Genomic DNA, 16,062 nt, shown 5'->3' on the forward strand with positions numbered 1-16,062 from the left:
ATCCCATTGCAAGGAGCCCTCCCCCTCCGAGCCCGGGGGGTCCCCTTCCTTCGGCCGAGCCCCTCTGGTCGCCCCCAGCAGTCCCCCCCTTCCTTCCTCATCCCGTCCCCCGTTTCCCTTTTTGCATTTTTCACCTCCTTGACGCTGCACCAAAGTCGAGCGCAAATCTGCAGAGTCGGCGGTGGATCGGGGTGGGTGGGGGTGGAATGGTCAGCCCGGAAGGCGCCTCGCCCCCGATTAGGCTCCCCCCTTCTCCGCCCCTTCTTGCAGAGGGCTAAAGGGGGCGACGAGTCTGCGTTCTTGCAGAGGGCGGCGGTGCGTCACTTTCCGCCGGATCCTCTCCCCCTCCGCCCGCCCTTCCCCAGTGAGAAAGGGGAGGGGGGTCTCCGTGCGTCCGTCCGCCCGCCCCGATCCGGTGGGGCGGGCCTTTCCACGAGGGAGGGGACAGAGAGCAGAAAACGATCGCACAGAAGGCCTCTCCTTAGGCTAAAGCGGACGACGGTCACAATTGCAATGTTCCCTCTAAGCTATGGAGTCCTGTGAGCAAAGATTCTACGTTGTGAGCTCCTGGCATTAAAGTTGTGAGCAGGTCTTCTGAAGATGTTATCTTTTAAACTTGACTCAGTTCTGTGGGAATCATAGCTCACATAGCATCTATGTATAGGTGATCAGATTTAGTACTAACTTAGTTTGTTATGACTGTTGATGTATGTTGTGAAAATCTGTATTCATGACTAACTGGTTTTGTATACTGTCTTGCAGTTATTATATTTCTTGATATGTTAAAAACAAGCAAACAGAAATAATAAACATTTATAGCGCAAAAAAAAAAAGAGTTGTGAGCAGGTGATTTGGCTACTGCATACATTAGTTTGCTCTGGAGCCCTCCTTCCTGAGCCTAAGACAAAAATGTGTGCGTCAGAGGCTAAAAGACGGTGAGCTAGCTCACACTAAGCTTAGAGGGAACACTGGTCACAAAGATCTTTCCCACGAACCCCCCCCTACCCACACACACACCAGCAGGACGTGGCACACTTCTATTGCTCCCTCCCAATGGAGGAGCATCCCCCCCTGTCTACGGAAGTCTTGCTGGACCACAGGTCCTTGGTGGGTAACAGGTGGAATTCACTGCCACAGGAGGTGGTGGCGGCTACAAGCATGGACGGCTTCAAGAGGGAATTAGATAAGCATCTGGAGCAGAGGTCCATCAGTGGCTATTAGCCACAAGGTATAGATAGGGGCTCTGGGGCAAGTGATGCTCTGTCTTCTTGGTGCTTGGGGGGCAGCAGCAGAACTGGAAGAAGAAGATGACGGCATTGGATTTATACTCCACCCTTCACTACCCAACGGAGTCTCAGAGCAGCTTAGAAACTCCTTTCCCTTCCCCTCCCCACAACAGACACCCTGGGAGGTAGGTGGGGCTGAGAGAGCTTTGACAGAAACGGCTCTTTTTCAAGGACAGCTCTTGTCAGAACTACGGCTTGCCCAAGGTCATCCAGCCAGGTGCAAGTGGAGGAGTGGGGGAATCAAACCCGGTTCTCCCAGATTAGAGTCCGCGCACTTAACCACGACACCAAACTGGCAGAAGACAGCCAGTTCCATTGTGGACCTAATAGAAGCCCTCCAGGGGGCTGATTTGGCCCCCGGGCTGCACGTTTGACACCCTTGATCTAGGTTGGTTGCTGACTTTCGGTACCTCTGTATATTCTGATATGAGCCTATAGCTTGTTCGTTCATAATCTGTATTTTTATTGTTGAGAGCTTTGTAAATAGAAGGCCCTTGAGGCCGAAATGCATTTGATCTCAAGTTGGTCATTTGACGTGTTCATCAACTGCATTTGGAAAATATTATAGCTTATGTAAAGCTTGCTTTAACTCTTGATACATCCTGATGTTCAGGCCCTGTGTTTTTTTTTTTACTATTGGTTACACATAAGAACATAAGAGATGCCAATGTTGGATCAGGCCAAAGGCCCATCCAGGCCAACACTCTGTGTCACACAGTGGCCAGAAATACCAGTGCCATCAGGAGGTCCACCAGTGTGGCCAGGACATAAGAAGCCCTCCCACTGTTGACCCCCCCCCCAAGCACCAAGAAGACAGAGCATCACTTGCCCCAGAGCCCCTATCTGTACCTTGCGGCTAATAGCCACTGATGGACCTCTGCTCCATATGCTTATCTAATTCCCTTTTGAAGCCGTCCATGCTTGTAGCCGCCACCACTTCCTGTGGCAGTGAATCCCGTGTGTCCAGCGGCTGGCCGGGTACTGGCGACCCCCTTTGTGAGACCGGAGGGTCCCTACAAGGACATTGGAGGGGGAGACACCCTCTAGCTGGAACCCTGGAAGTAACAGGAAGGAGCTACATGAAGGACCCAACCGCCACAAATATGAGAGGACGGGCTCAGAACAGGAAGAGGCAATCCCCAAGAGAGGAAGAGGCTCTATCAGAGCCGGGGGTCGCCCGAACAGCAGGAGAAAGGGAACGGGAAAAGGGGTGTCTAAACCCATGCCCTGATTCTCCCTGCCAGGGGAGTTAGAGCACCAAAGGGGAGCCAGGGAGGCTGGGCTGCTTATCTTGCACAACGGAGAGGAGACCAGGAAGAGAAGGGATATGGGGCACAGACGGGGGGAATCAGAGAGTTGGGAGAGCCCTGTGGCCGCACTCCTCCGATGAGAATGAGGCTCCTGATCAGGAGGGAGGGGAGGGGCTGGGGAGTAATATCTCTGGGCTCTATGAAAGACCAGGAGGACAGAGAGAGAGAGAGAGAGAGAGAGAGAGAGAGAGAGAGAGAGAGAGAGAGAGAGCGCGGGGGGGGGAGAAGGGAAAGTTCCATTGTGGACCTAATAGAAGCCCTCCAGGGGGCTGATTTGGCCCCCGGGCTGCACGTTTGACACCCCTGATCTAGGTTATTTGGTTACTGACTTTCGGTACCTCTGTATATTCTGAGATGAGCCTATAGCTTGTCCGTTCATAATCTGTATTTTTATTGTTGAGAGCTTTGTAAATAGAAGGCCCTTGAGGCCGAAATGCATTTGATCTCAAGTTGGTAGCTACCTACGGCCCGTGGGAAGGACATCCCAGGCGCAAGGCGGTGGGGCGAGCCCGGGCCAACGTTGGCCAGAGCAAGGGGCTGAGCGGCGAGACGGCGCCGGGAGGGAGAGGGCAGCTCCCCAGCCTTCCTCCTCCTCCGCCACCAGTGCCCTGCAGGAGAGCCACCGGTGGCGGTCCCGGCGGCGGTGGCAGGGAGGGCGCAGAGGGGGGAGGCACAGTTTGGCACCAGTGCCCTGCAGGAGAGCAGTTTAGTGCCCTAAGGGCCGGCCTGCACTCTAGGCGAATGCCTAGTTTGCTTAGCGGGTGAGCTGGCCCTGGCTAGAGGCCTCAGGCAGCCAGGTCTGAGTGTGTTCTGGTCACCGTCTCCCAAAAAAAGAAATTGCAGAGCTGGAAAAAGTACAGAAGTTTACTGTGTGAACTGGCAAAATCCAGTTGGAAAGTGCATTATTTAGTGAGTGTGATCACAGCATTAGAAGATCAGGGGGTTGGAGCACCTTCCCTATGAGCAAAGGCTGAAGAGTCTGGGACTTTTCTGTTTAGAAAAGAGACAACTAAGAGGGGACAGGTTTATAAAATTATACATGGGGTGGAGAGAACTGACAAAAAGAACTTTTTCTCCCTCTCCCAAAATACTAGGACTGGAGGGCATCCAATGAAGATGATGGGCAGTAGGTTCAGAATGGACAAAAGGAAAGACTACTTTATTTTATTTTGAGATTCTTACTCTTCCCTCCCCGAAGCGGGCTCAGAGGGGACCACAGAGCCAAGACTTGTTACAATAAAGTCACATTAAAAACAGTTAAAACACTAACGATAAAAATTCATACAGGTAGCAAGAATTTCATATCTGTTAGAGCCACAGGCAGGATCTGTGGCCCTTTTAGCAGACTGGGAGCCAGATTTAGAGCAGAGAGGCCAACTGTGACGGATACCCACAACCTCAATTGAAGGTTTTTACACAGAGAGTGATTAAAACATGAAATTCACTGCCAGAGGATGGAGTGATGGCCACAGGAAACAACAGCTTTAAAGGGGGATTAGATAGATCCATGGAGGATAAAACTTATCGATGGCTACTAGCCATGATGGATGAGAACCTCCACATTCAGAGGCACTAAGGGATCTGCGCCCCTTTCAGCAGACTGGGAGCCATATTTAGAGCAGGGAGGCCAACTGTGACGGATACCCACTACCTCAATTGAAGGTTTTTACACAGAGAATGATTAAAACATGAAATTCACTGCCAGAGGATGGAGTGATGGCCACAGGAAACAACAGCTTTAAAGGGGGATTAGATAGATTCATGGAGGATAAAACTTATCAATGGCTACTAGCCATGATGGATGAGGAGAACCTCCACATTCAGAGGCACTAATCCTCTGAATCCCAGAGCCAGGAGGCAGCATCAGGGGAAGGCCTCGACCTCTATGCCGTTGTTGTCCATCCAGAGGAACTGGTTGGCCACTGTGTGAGGCAGGATGCTGGACCAGAGGGACTACTGGTCTGATCCAGCAGGGCTCTTCTTACGTTCTTATGAAGGCCTCGGCCTCTGTGCCCTGTTGTTGTCCGTCCAGAGGAAGTGGTTGGCCACTGTGTGACACAGGATGTTGGATTAGATGGACTATTGGTCTGATCCAGCAGGGCTCTTGTTATATTGTTAAAAGAGAGCTTGCCGTGAAGTTCCTGGCTTCTCTCCTTCTATAGTCCTCCAAGATCAGCTGGGAGTCTACTGGGACTGATTTGGAAGTGATAGCCCTGCTGTACTGTGCAAAGCACGTCATCTCCACTGAGCCTCTGGAGAAAATGCCTACTCAAGAGCAGTGTTCCCTCTAAGCTGAGTTAGTGTGAGCTAATTGTTAAGAGAGCTTGCCGTGAAGTTCCTGGCTTCTCTCCTTCTATAGTAGGGTTGCCAGTCCTCCTCCAAGATCAACTGGGAGCCTACTGGGACTGATTTGGAAGTGATAGCCCTGCTGTACTGTGCAAAGCAGGTCATCTCCACTGAGCAGTGGCCCCTGGAGAAAATGCCTACTCAAGAGGGAGGGCCTTGGGAGAACTCTTAGAACAGGGAGGCAGAACATCCCTCACCCAAGGAGGATGTCATAGCCCTGGTAGAGTAGGGACCCATTGTTGGAAACATATCCCGTCAAAGCTTTTTTCCTCTTTACCAGTGGGGTTTATGCCATGAAGAATTAGCATTTATGTGGTCCCCCCTCCCCGCCCTGGTGTGGATTCATTAATTGGCCAGTAAGGTTGTTACTCCAAGCAAAGCTCTTTCCACACTCCAGGCATTTATACAGTGTCTCTCCAGTGTGGATAAGTTGATGGTTAGTAAGCTGTGAACTCCAAGCAAAGCTCCTCTCACAATCCAAGCATTTATATGGTTTCTCCCAAGTGTAGATATATTTATAAGGTTTTTTCACCGGTGTGGATTCATCAACGGGCAGTAAGGCTGTCCCTCCAAGGAAAGCTCTTTGCACAATCCAAGCATTTGTATGGCTTCTCCCCACTGTGAATCTGTTGATGTCTAATAAGGTGTGAACTCTGAGCAAAGCTCTTTGCACAATCCAGGCATTTATATGGTTTCTCCCCAGTGTGAATACGTTGATGATCCATAAGCTGTGAACTCGAAGCAAAGCTCTTTCCACACTCCAGGCATTTATATGGTTTCTCCCCTGTATGATTACGCTGATGTCTAGTAAGGTGTGAACTCCGAGCAAAGCTCTTTTCACAATCCAAGCATTTGTACGGTTTCTCTCTTGTGTGAATATGTCGATGTTTAGTAATATCAGAACTCTGAGCAAAGCTCTTTCCACACTCCAAGCATCTATACGGTTTCTCCAGTGTGTGGAATCGTCGATGCGCAGTAAGGCTGTCACTCCAAGCAAAGCTTTTTGCACAATCCAAGCACTTATATGGTTTCTCCCCTGTGTGAATACGTTGATGTCTAGTCAGCTGTGAACTGTAAGCAAAGTTCTTTTCACAATCCAAGCATTTATATGGTTTCTCCCCTGTGTGAATACGTTGATGTCTAGTCAGCTGTGAACTGTAAGCAAAGCTCTTTTCACAATCCAAACATTTATATGGTTTATTCCCAGTGTGGATACGTTGATGGGCCGTAAGGTGTGAACTCTGAGCAAAGTTCTTTTCACAATCCAAGCATTTATATGGTTTCTCCCCTGTGTGGATACGCTGATGTTTGGTAAATTCAGAATTCCGAGCAAAGCTCTTTCCACACACCAAGCATTTATATGGTTTCACTCCTGTGTGAATCCTGTGGTGTGTATCGAACACCTCAGATTCAGCACCTTGAGAAGCAGAATATTCATTCCCACTCTTCCATTTTCTTCCAATGTTTCTTTTCTTCTGTTTTGTGCCAGGTAGATGGTGTTGTGATTATATGATTTCACTCCTGTGTGAATCCTGTGGTGTGTATCGAACACCTCAGATTCAGCACCTTGAGAAGCAGAATATTCATTCCCACTCTTCCATTTTCTTCCAATGTTTCTTTTCTTCTGTTTTGTGCCAGGTAGATGGTGTTGTGATTCTCCCTCAGTCTTGTTCTGGAGACCGTCAGCCACTAGAACAGAAAAGAATGGTAAGCCTTTTAAGCAAAAGAGGAATGCAATAAACAGGGCTGGCCCCAGCTTATTTTGCACCCTAGGCGAGGATCCCTTCTGGCACCCCCCCTGCGCCCATCATTTTTCAAAAATAAATGCATTTTATGAAGAATGAAAAACATGTAGAGACAGTGTCTCTCTGAAGAGGGACGCTTTGGATCAGCTCCTCTTCTTGTGCAGGACAGCTGCTATTAAGCTTTTTGTCACAAAATCTCTTATGCAAATATGATATGCAGCCCTATTTAATATTAGTTCTATTAAGATATTGGTGGAGAGGATCCAGTCCAAATTCCTAAGGGCAGTTTTTCAAACTCCACCCAATGTATCAAATGCAGGAATTAGAATAGAGGCGGGGATAGTGATGGTAGAAGCTAGGATGTGGATAGCGCTATTAAGCTTTTTGTGCAATGCGACAGCAGCTATTAAGCTTTTTGTCACGAAATCTCTTATGCAAATATTATATGCAGCCCTATTTAATATTCTATTAAGATATTGATGGAGAGGATCCAGCCCAAATTCCTAAGGGCAGTTTTTCAAACTCCACCCAATGTATCAAATGCAGGAATTAGAATAGAGGCGGGGATAGTGATGGGAGAAGCTAGGATGTGGATAGCAGTTTTTAAATGCTGGTTGAAACTAGCCTACAATGAGTATGGGGTTGCTCATTTAATTTTAAAAGACAAAATTTACTCCGCCATGGCTCATTATGTTGAGGAAGAAACTAGGCCATTATGGACTATCAAAACAGTATCTATTGTCTATGCAGCTGGATCAAGTGAGCTCGGTGGTAAAACAAAGGATTCTAGATATTGAAAGACAACATGATCTGAGCAGTGTGAAGAGTGATATAATTGATTTGGACACCCTGAATAGGCCTTTATTGGTGCCTTATGTCAACAGTTTAGAGAATCCCAATTATAGGAGGGCTTTCACTTTGTTAAGACATGATGAGCTGCTTACTGCAGTACTGGAAGGCAAATATAAGAAGACACCTTTAGAAGAATGCCTGTGTCCATGTGGGGATGGGAGTGTGGAGACATTAAGCCACGTACTTTTTGATTGTAAAATCTATCAGAAGATTCGGGGGTCCTTGGTAGGACCAGTAAGTTCTAGCTTCCCGGGGAAAGAACAAAAAAGTCACTTCAAGGAAATGCTCGCTGATAGAAACAGAGATTTTACCTTTAAAATTGTTAAGCGTAGCCAATTATTATATACTGTAGACCCAGTCACATTAGAGCTTGCTATAGGAGCTCCCCAGTCACCAGATTGAATAAGCGCGGTAGCGTACATCAAAAAATTGTATAAGAATTAGCATTTTGAAATATGGCTTGCAGTGTTGTAAGTTAATCTCCAGTAGGAAGATCAGTGTGATCTACCTGACAGCTACCTGACAGCTACCTGTCAGCAGGTGGTGTGATAAGCCTGGTTCTGACCGGTTATGACTGGCACTGGACAGTGTGCAGTCACCATGACTCAGCTTACAGCTGATTGGTGGAGCTTTGTATATAGGTCTTGTATAGAAGCCATGTACGTTCTCTTTGGAGAAACCGAGTGTCTGGCGAAGCAGTTTGATTGTATATCTTGTGAATAAAACCCTTGTACATAGTGTACCACTGGACTGTGCAGTGTGGTTACTATAAGGGGCAAGAGCAGCAAGAACTGCAGCAAAGAGCTGGTAAGGCTGGGAGGCTGGAAAGTCCATAAGGGTGCTGACTTGCTTAAGGGCTGGTCTTGGACCGCTACACTCACACTCCCGCAACATGCAGCACTTCATTCTAATGAAGATATAAGTACAGAATGACAAACCTGAAGAAGGACTCGCAAACGGACAGTGTACTAGAACTCCGCCGTTTACACACCTGCAGCCTCTCCCGTGCTCTGAAGCCCTGACTGCTACATCACATTGGCTGTCATATGGGGGCCACATACATCACATTGGCTGTCATATGGGGGCCACAGGATACAGAGCCCACCATTTTCTCCAGGGGAACTGATCTCTTTAGTCTGGAGATGAATTGTAATTCTCAGAGATCCCCTGGCTCCACCTGGAAGCTGGCATCCCTCAATAGCCAGCTTTCCTTCCTGAGTGGGGCTGCCATATTTCATGGGGGTAGAGTTTCAAATAAATGATCACATGACCTCAATAGCTAACAGAAAAATCTGTAAATAGGGGGAGAGATGGTTTAACCATTTCCCTAACTCCCTTATGCCTGCTGTTCTTCTTCCTCTTCTTTGCCCTAGGAAAGAAAAATGGCAATCCAAAGAGCAGGTGACTTTCTTTCCATTCAGTACTAATAATCCCTGCCCCTCTTGGAAGTAGATTTCCAGCAGTGAAACTGCACAGATGAAGCATTAATACCTCCTTCCCTTGTACCATGCTCCTAATCTGAAAATCTGGGCCCCTCACAGGCTGCTGTTTCCTGTTAAAATACATCAGGGAGATCAATGTACAGATCAGCCAGTACTGTATTGTTATGCAGGCCCCAATTCTGTGAGCGATGAGAAGGTCTGGAGGCTAATGCTTAGCCAGGTTGGCTCCCTTTGGAGGAGGGACTGAGTACATTTTTTTGTGTAATATTGCCTTTATTTTCAAACTAGGAAAAAGGCCAGTTGTGGAAATAAATACAACGGCCTCTAGAAAGAGGCTCTGGGCGGGTGCCCCGGCCTTGGACACTCAGTGTCAATTTGCTGTGGTGACCTCAGCAGGGTATAATGACACTGAGTCCACCATTTTCTCCAGAGGAACTGATCTCTGCTACCTAAAGAACAGTTGTAATTTTGAGTGATCTCCAGCCCTCACCTGGAGATTGGCAACGATGGTTCCCCAGAAGGGAATAGTTGGTTTGGAGGGTGGAGTCTATGGCTTTGTACCTGTCCGAGGTCCCACGCCTCCTGAAACCTCACCCTCTCCAGGCTCCATCCCTCACATACCCAGGAATTTCCCACCTGGAGTTGGAAACCCTATCTCCTTCCCAGCCAATCATCAACCTACCTTCATTTCCCCCTTACTCTTCAGCTTTCCACCCCCCACACACCTGCAGCCTCTCCCGTGCTCTGAAGCCCTGACTGCCACGTCCCATTGGCTGTCATACGGGGGCCACCTCAGCAGCATATAAGGATACAGAGCCCAACATTTTCTCCAGGGGAGCTGATCTCTGCCGTCTGGAAAGCAATTGTAATTCTGAGTGATCTCCAGCCCTCACCTGGAGATTGGACACATTTTACCTCAAAACAGAAAACTGTTTAGAATGGTAGAGGCAAAAGCCAATCAAGTCGCATATGCAAACGACCTCTGTGTTCCGAGGCAAAACAATTCTTTCCAGCCCAGCTTTCTCTTAAGTTTCTAATCTTTTTGTGTTATTGTCTTCTAACCTGAGGCCAGTTCTCGGGGGATTTTTGAGGCAACTCAGGGGCTGTTCTATGCTATTCTTGTGCCCCCGGCTTTTGAAATTGATCATTTAGGAATTTATGCTATTGCTCTGAGTTGTGAACCAACTTGAGCGGGTCCGTGGAGAGGCAGGGTAGAAATCAATCCATGCGTATTAAAGCTGAACACTGTATAAATATTTCCCGCCAAGCTGAGGTTCAAACAAGCCAGCATTTTGTTCCCGGTTTAACTCACACCCCTTCTAGTGGAGTTTCCTCTTGAGAAATCCCTCCGCTCTCCAGTTGGTAAAATGTAGTCCAAGAGGAGTCGCGCCCGCTTCCACCACACAAGAAAACACATACCTGCCGATTTCTCAGTTTCTTCTGCTTCTTGGCCAGGTGGGTCTCCTCCTCCTCCTCCTTCCAACAGGGAAATGGAATCAGTTCTGGGAGCCAGAAGTTTTCCTTTGGAGCAAAGAAACAGGCCAGTGAGTTCCAAACATTCCAGCTCTAAGAAAAATCCTGATTCTGAAACCAGGCTGCCTGAAGCCGATCGACTCATAATGGCAAAAAGGAGAAATCGATTTTTGAAAACTCCTGAAAGGCGTATGGAATAGGAAGGAGGGGAGCTGCTGCTTGGATCCAGAAGGATCCGTCTGCTGATCCTGATAGTGACCCAAAGTGGGGGAAGAAAGAAGAGAACTTCAGTACACGGAAGGGAAGCCCCAGCCTAAACAGAACCACCATGATAAGAAGAAGAAGAGATTGGATTTATACCCGGCCCTTCACTACCCAAAGGAGTCTCAGAGCGGCTTACAAACTCCTTTCCCTTTCCCTTCCCCTCTCCACAACAGACACCCTGTGAGGTAGGTGGGGCTGAGAGAGCTCTGACAGAAACTGCTCTTTTTCAAGAACAGCTCTTATCAGAACTATGGCTTGCCCAAGGTCATCCAGCCAGGTGCAAGTGGAGGACAGGGTATAAATCCAATCTCTTCTTCTAATATCCAGCCGGTACCTTTCTGCATGTAATTTAAACCCATTGCTTCGGGTCCTCTCCTCTGCTGCCAACTGGAACAGCTCCTTGCCCTCCTCCAAATGACAGCCTTTCAAATATTTAAAGAGAGCAATCGGTTCAGACCAGGGGTCCTTCTTGGCAGGAATAAGATCTGCTTGCAGTGTCTGTTGATCAGCTTAGCCCCCCTCCCATCCCCAGGCAAGCAGGATCCAACATCCCAGTCTACTGCGGCTCTGAGGAAGGACCACTGTCTAAGGCAGGGGTGTCAAACATGAGGCCCCCGGAGGGCTTCTATCAGGCCCGCAGTGGAACTGGCCATCTCCTGCTTCCAGTTCTGCTGTTGCTGCGGCATCACAGCTTGCTTTGCCAGACTCTCTTAATCGTTCAGCCATTTCATGTTTCAACCTGGGTCCTAGGCTCAGAACTCTGAGCATGAGATTTCCGCGGTGAATGTCAATAAATCAGAAGTAGGTTTGCAGCTTACAGAGCTAATGGTTTAAGCATTTTATTTTAAGTTAAAAAAACAACCTTTGTGTTTGTGTCCTTTATAAAGTTTATATCTCCGGTACCTGGCATTACATTTTATGACACACGTGGCCCGGCCCAACAAGGTCTCATTTATGTCAGATCCGGCCCTCAGAACAAATGAGTTCGACGCCCCTGGTCTAAGGGCTCCTCTCCCTTTGAAGAGACCCGACAGTCTCTCCAGGATGGGAAAAGGTGGCGATGGATCCCCAAACGCCTAACAATCTGGAAATTCTTCTTCAGATCTATCATTCTTGTCTTCCTTGGTTATGGCTTCTTTTATACCGCTCAGCCTGAAAAGAGCTCCGCACGGCATACACTGTCTTCCTTTTCTCTCCAGCCAGGAATGAGAAAACAGCATCTGCCCAGCGGAACTCAAGAGGGGAATGGCAGGCAGGAATCCAGCAAGTGAAGCTCATCCACAGAGGAAAACTTCACCGGCTAAAAAGCTGCTTCCCTTGGTTTCTCCTTCAGGCCTCTGCCATCTCGTTCTGCTGAATCTTTGAGCCACGTCTAGGTCACGCCCAACCTGGATGGCGTATTCTACCTTTTTAAATGACTTTTGCAACTGCTCTGCATTTACATGGCACTTTCTGTATCCCCACCCCAACCTATATACATACATCACAACCTTTACTGGTATATACTGGAATACAGGTAGAAGTAATAAACAGATGGGGAGGTAACAAGGGAAAAAAACGAGTCAATCATATACAACTAGACATTACGCAATCATACAACCTATATATCTCTGGCCAGTTTCTTCATACCCTCCATGCATCTGATGAAGAGAGCGGTGTTTCTCAAAAGCTTATGCTACAGTAAAGTCTGTTAGTCTTAAAGGTGCTACTGAGCTTTTTACTAAGTCTACATTGGTTTAAGAAAAAGAAGAAGAAGAAGAGATTGGATTTATGCCCCGCCCTTCACTACCCAAAGGTGTCTCAGAGCGGCTTACAAACTCCTTGCCCTCCCCCTCCCCACAACAGACACCCTGTGAGGTAGGTGGGGCTGAGAGAGCTCTTGACAGAAACTGCTCTTTTTCAAGAACAGCTCCTATCAGAACTATGGCTTGCCCAAGGTCATCCAGCCAGGTGCAAGTGGAGGAGTGGGGAATCAAACCCGGTTCTCCCAGATTAGAGTCTGTGCACTTCAAACACTACACCAAATAGTGATGTAGAATGAATGCAGCAGAGGGACCCCAATTTATCCCTTCGGCCCCCTTCACCTCACACTTCTCCTCAAGTATCATGGGAGGGTCTAGTATCCACAAGGCTCGGAAATGGTGGTGGGCGGATTATCCGTGCGCGATCACACCCCAACATCTGGGAAGTGGAGCGCACCCATGGCCAACCTGTGGCTTACCGTCGAAAACGCGTGATAAAAAAGTAGTACCTCCAAAGTACTGGCAAACGGTTTGCCACGGGCTGCCTCTGGATGCTTGTGGTGTGATCGCGCTGGCGCGCGGCTTTCCCCTCCAGCCCCTTGTTTATGCACGGGCGCCGAGGGAAGGACCGTGGTGTGCCGCCAGCGCGTCTGATCACATAATCGCGGATCAAACTGCGCCGGGGCAATTTGCCATGCCTCCCCCCCACAATATCCGGCCCGTGTGACCGGGGCCAAAAGTAATTTTTTTTTAAAAGAAGTGCACATTGAGGTCCCCATACAAACGGAAATGTTATTATTATTTGTTGAAATGCTCATTCCCATGGTTGCTCTGAAAGGGCTGAGGGGAGGTCCTGTTGACATTCCATAAAGTGTTATGGAGACCAATCCCCCTCCTGCCCTGCCTTCAATGGATTTTCATCTGGACTGAAGGTTTTGTACTCCAGAAGAGTAATGAACCTGCTCACACTTCAAGGGCCAATCAGGAGATGGGCCTTCCTTCTCTATCGTGTTCCTTTCCATTTACAGCCCAATATTAAAGCGCTTGGGGCTCTTTAGCTTGGAGAAACGACAGCTGAGGGGTGACATGATCGAAGTTTATAAGATTATGCATGGGATAGAGCAGGTTGAGAAAGTACTTTTCTCCCTTTCTCACAATACAAGAACTCTGTGGGCACTCCATGAAATTGCTGAGTGGTCGGGTTAGAATGGATAAAAGGAAGTACTTCTTCACCCAAAGGGTGATTCACACATGGAATTCACTGCCACAGGAGGGGGTGGCGGCTACAAGCATGGACGGCTTCAAGAGGGAATTAGATAAGCATATGGAGCAGAAGTCCATCAGTGGGTATTAGCCACAAGGTATAGATAGGGGCTCTGGGGCAAGTGATGCTCTGTATTCTTGGTGCTTGGGGGGGGGTTCAACAGTGGGAGGGCTTCTAGTGTCCTGGCCCCACCGGTGGACCTCCTGAGGGCACCTGGTATTTTTAGCCACTGTGTGACAGAGTGTTGGACTGGATGGGCCATTGGCCTGATCCAACACTGGCTTCTCTCATGTTCTTAAGGTATAGATAGGAACTCGCGGTCTGGGGCAAGTGATGCTCTGTCTTCTTGGTGCCTGGGGGGGGGGCAACAGTGGGAGGGCCTCTAGTGTCCTGGCCCCACCGCTGGACCTCCTGATGGCACCTGGTCTTTTTGGCCACTGTGTGACAGAGTGTTGGCCTGGATGGGCCACTGGCCTGATCCAACACTGGCTTCTCTCATGTTCTTATTTTAGCTTATGTGGTAATACAGTAACTATGTAGAACCCCTTCACTTGCCTGCATTTACGGCCACTCCATTCCCCTACTGAGAGTCTCCAGGGTTCTCTTTGGTTGCAGTGGGAAGTTGTCAGAAAGTCACAGCTGACGTAAGGCAACCTCGTAGTGCTGTCGAGGCAAGAGAAGTGGCTTGCCACTGCTTGCCTCCTCATAGCAACCCTGGACTTCCTTGGTGGACTCCCATGCATGTACTAACCAGGACTGACCCAGTTTAACTTCTGAGAACTGAAGAGATCGGACTAGCTCGGGCCATCCAGGTCATAGAATCATAGAGTAGGAAGGGGGCAGACAGACCATCTAGTCCAACCCCCTGCCCAGTGCAGGACCAGCCTAAAGCATCTCTGACAAATATTCATCCAGCCTCCTCCTGAAAACTGCCAGTGGAGGGGAGCTCACCACCTCCCTAGGCCGCCGATTCCACCTTGGAACCACTCTGACCGTGAAAACATTTTTCCTAAGTTTGGTGTAGTGGTTAAGTGCACGGACTCTAATCTGGGAGAACCGGGTTTGATTCCCCACTCCTCCACTTGCACCTGGCTGGATGACTTTGGGCAAGCGGGTGTCTGTTGTGGGGAGGGGAAGGGAAAGGTGTTTGTAAGCCCCTCTGAGACTCCCTTGGGTAGTGAAGGGCGGGGTATAAATCCAATGTCTTCTTCTCTTCTTCTTCTAATATCCAGCCGGTACCTTTCTGCATGTAATTTAAACCCATTGCTTCGGGCCCTCTCCTCTGCTGCCAACTGGAACAGCTCCTTGCCCTCCTCCAAATGACAGCCTTTCGAATATTTAAAGAGAGCAATCGGGTCAGACCAGGGGTCCTTCTTGGCAGGAATACGATCTGCTTTCAGCGTCTGTCGATCAGGAGAAAGGAGATCCTTACCCAGAGAGGCCACGTTCTGACAATTCTCCTCCATGACTTCCCGGTGAAGCCTTCTTTGGTCCGGATCCAGCAGAGCCCATTCCTCCTCGGTGAAATGAACGGACACCTCCTCGAAGGTCACCAGACCCTGAAAAGAGAAACAAAACAAACTCCTCTATCTTCACAGATAATGTAAGAAATCTTCCCCTTCTAAGGGAGATCCAAAAGGACTATAATAAGATGCTGACATTCAGGATTCACTCCTAGAGATGTGAAGGCCCAGAAAAAAAACAGAAAAATTCGGGGGGGAAACCATTCCCCCCCCCATTTTTTCCCTGATCTAATTTCTGTGCAGTGATCTAATTTCTGTGCACTGAGGACAAGCAAGTCCTAGGTTACAAACTGAACCCTCCAATGCAAGAACAAGATGCATTTCTTCCTTTAGGAGGTGCGATTGTCAGAAGAAAATAAAAGAAGTTTCAGTTTTGTTTTTGCATGTGGGGGGGGTATTCTGTTTGAAATAATTGTTTGGATACACTATATTTTTAATATGCTAGTTGTGATAATTCCATGCCAAGTAAAAATGTCCATAGTCATATTTTATGTTCCTAAAGTAACAGAATGACTTTCAATCTAGAAAAGACAAAAGAAATGCTAATGTAGCATTTTTTTCAATTTTTCCAAAAATTTCCGTTTTTTTCCGAGCTTCAACATTTCCAGAAATTTTACATCTCTATTCACACCTCCATTTTGATCTTGTTTCCAGTGAGTAGCACAGATAACAGCTGAGAGAAAGAGACAAGAGACAGATTCTCCCTGACCAAGGGAGGGTGAGAAGGGGCACCTAGGGGCATGATCCAGAGTTCCACACGGAGGAGGAGGGGGAGGAGATTGGATTTATACCCCGCCCTTCACTTGGGAGTCTCA

The 16,062-nt window shown here is 48.2% G+C and overlaps 1 pseudogene; it reads right to left on the reverse strand.

Moving 5' to 3' along the window:
* The window catches only part of LOC107115620, a 20,247-nt pseudogene extending 13,718 nt beyond the window's left edge, over nucleotides 1–6,529 (reverse strand).
* Between the last annotated feature and the right edge of the window lie 9,533 nt (nucleotides 6,530–16,062).

This window comes from Gekko japonicus, unplaced genomic scaffold, assembly GCF_001447785.1.
Source record: "Gekko japonicus isolate JY-2015 unplaced genomic scaffold, Gekko_japonicus_V1.1 scaffold2255, whole genome shotgun sequence".
Lineage (NCBI taxonomy): Eukaryota > Metazoa > Chordata > Lepidosauria > Squamata > Gekkonidae > Gekko > Gekko japonicus.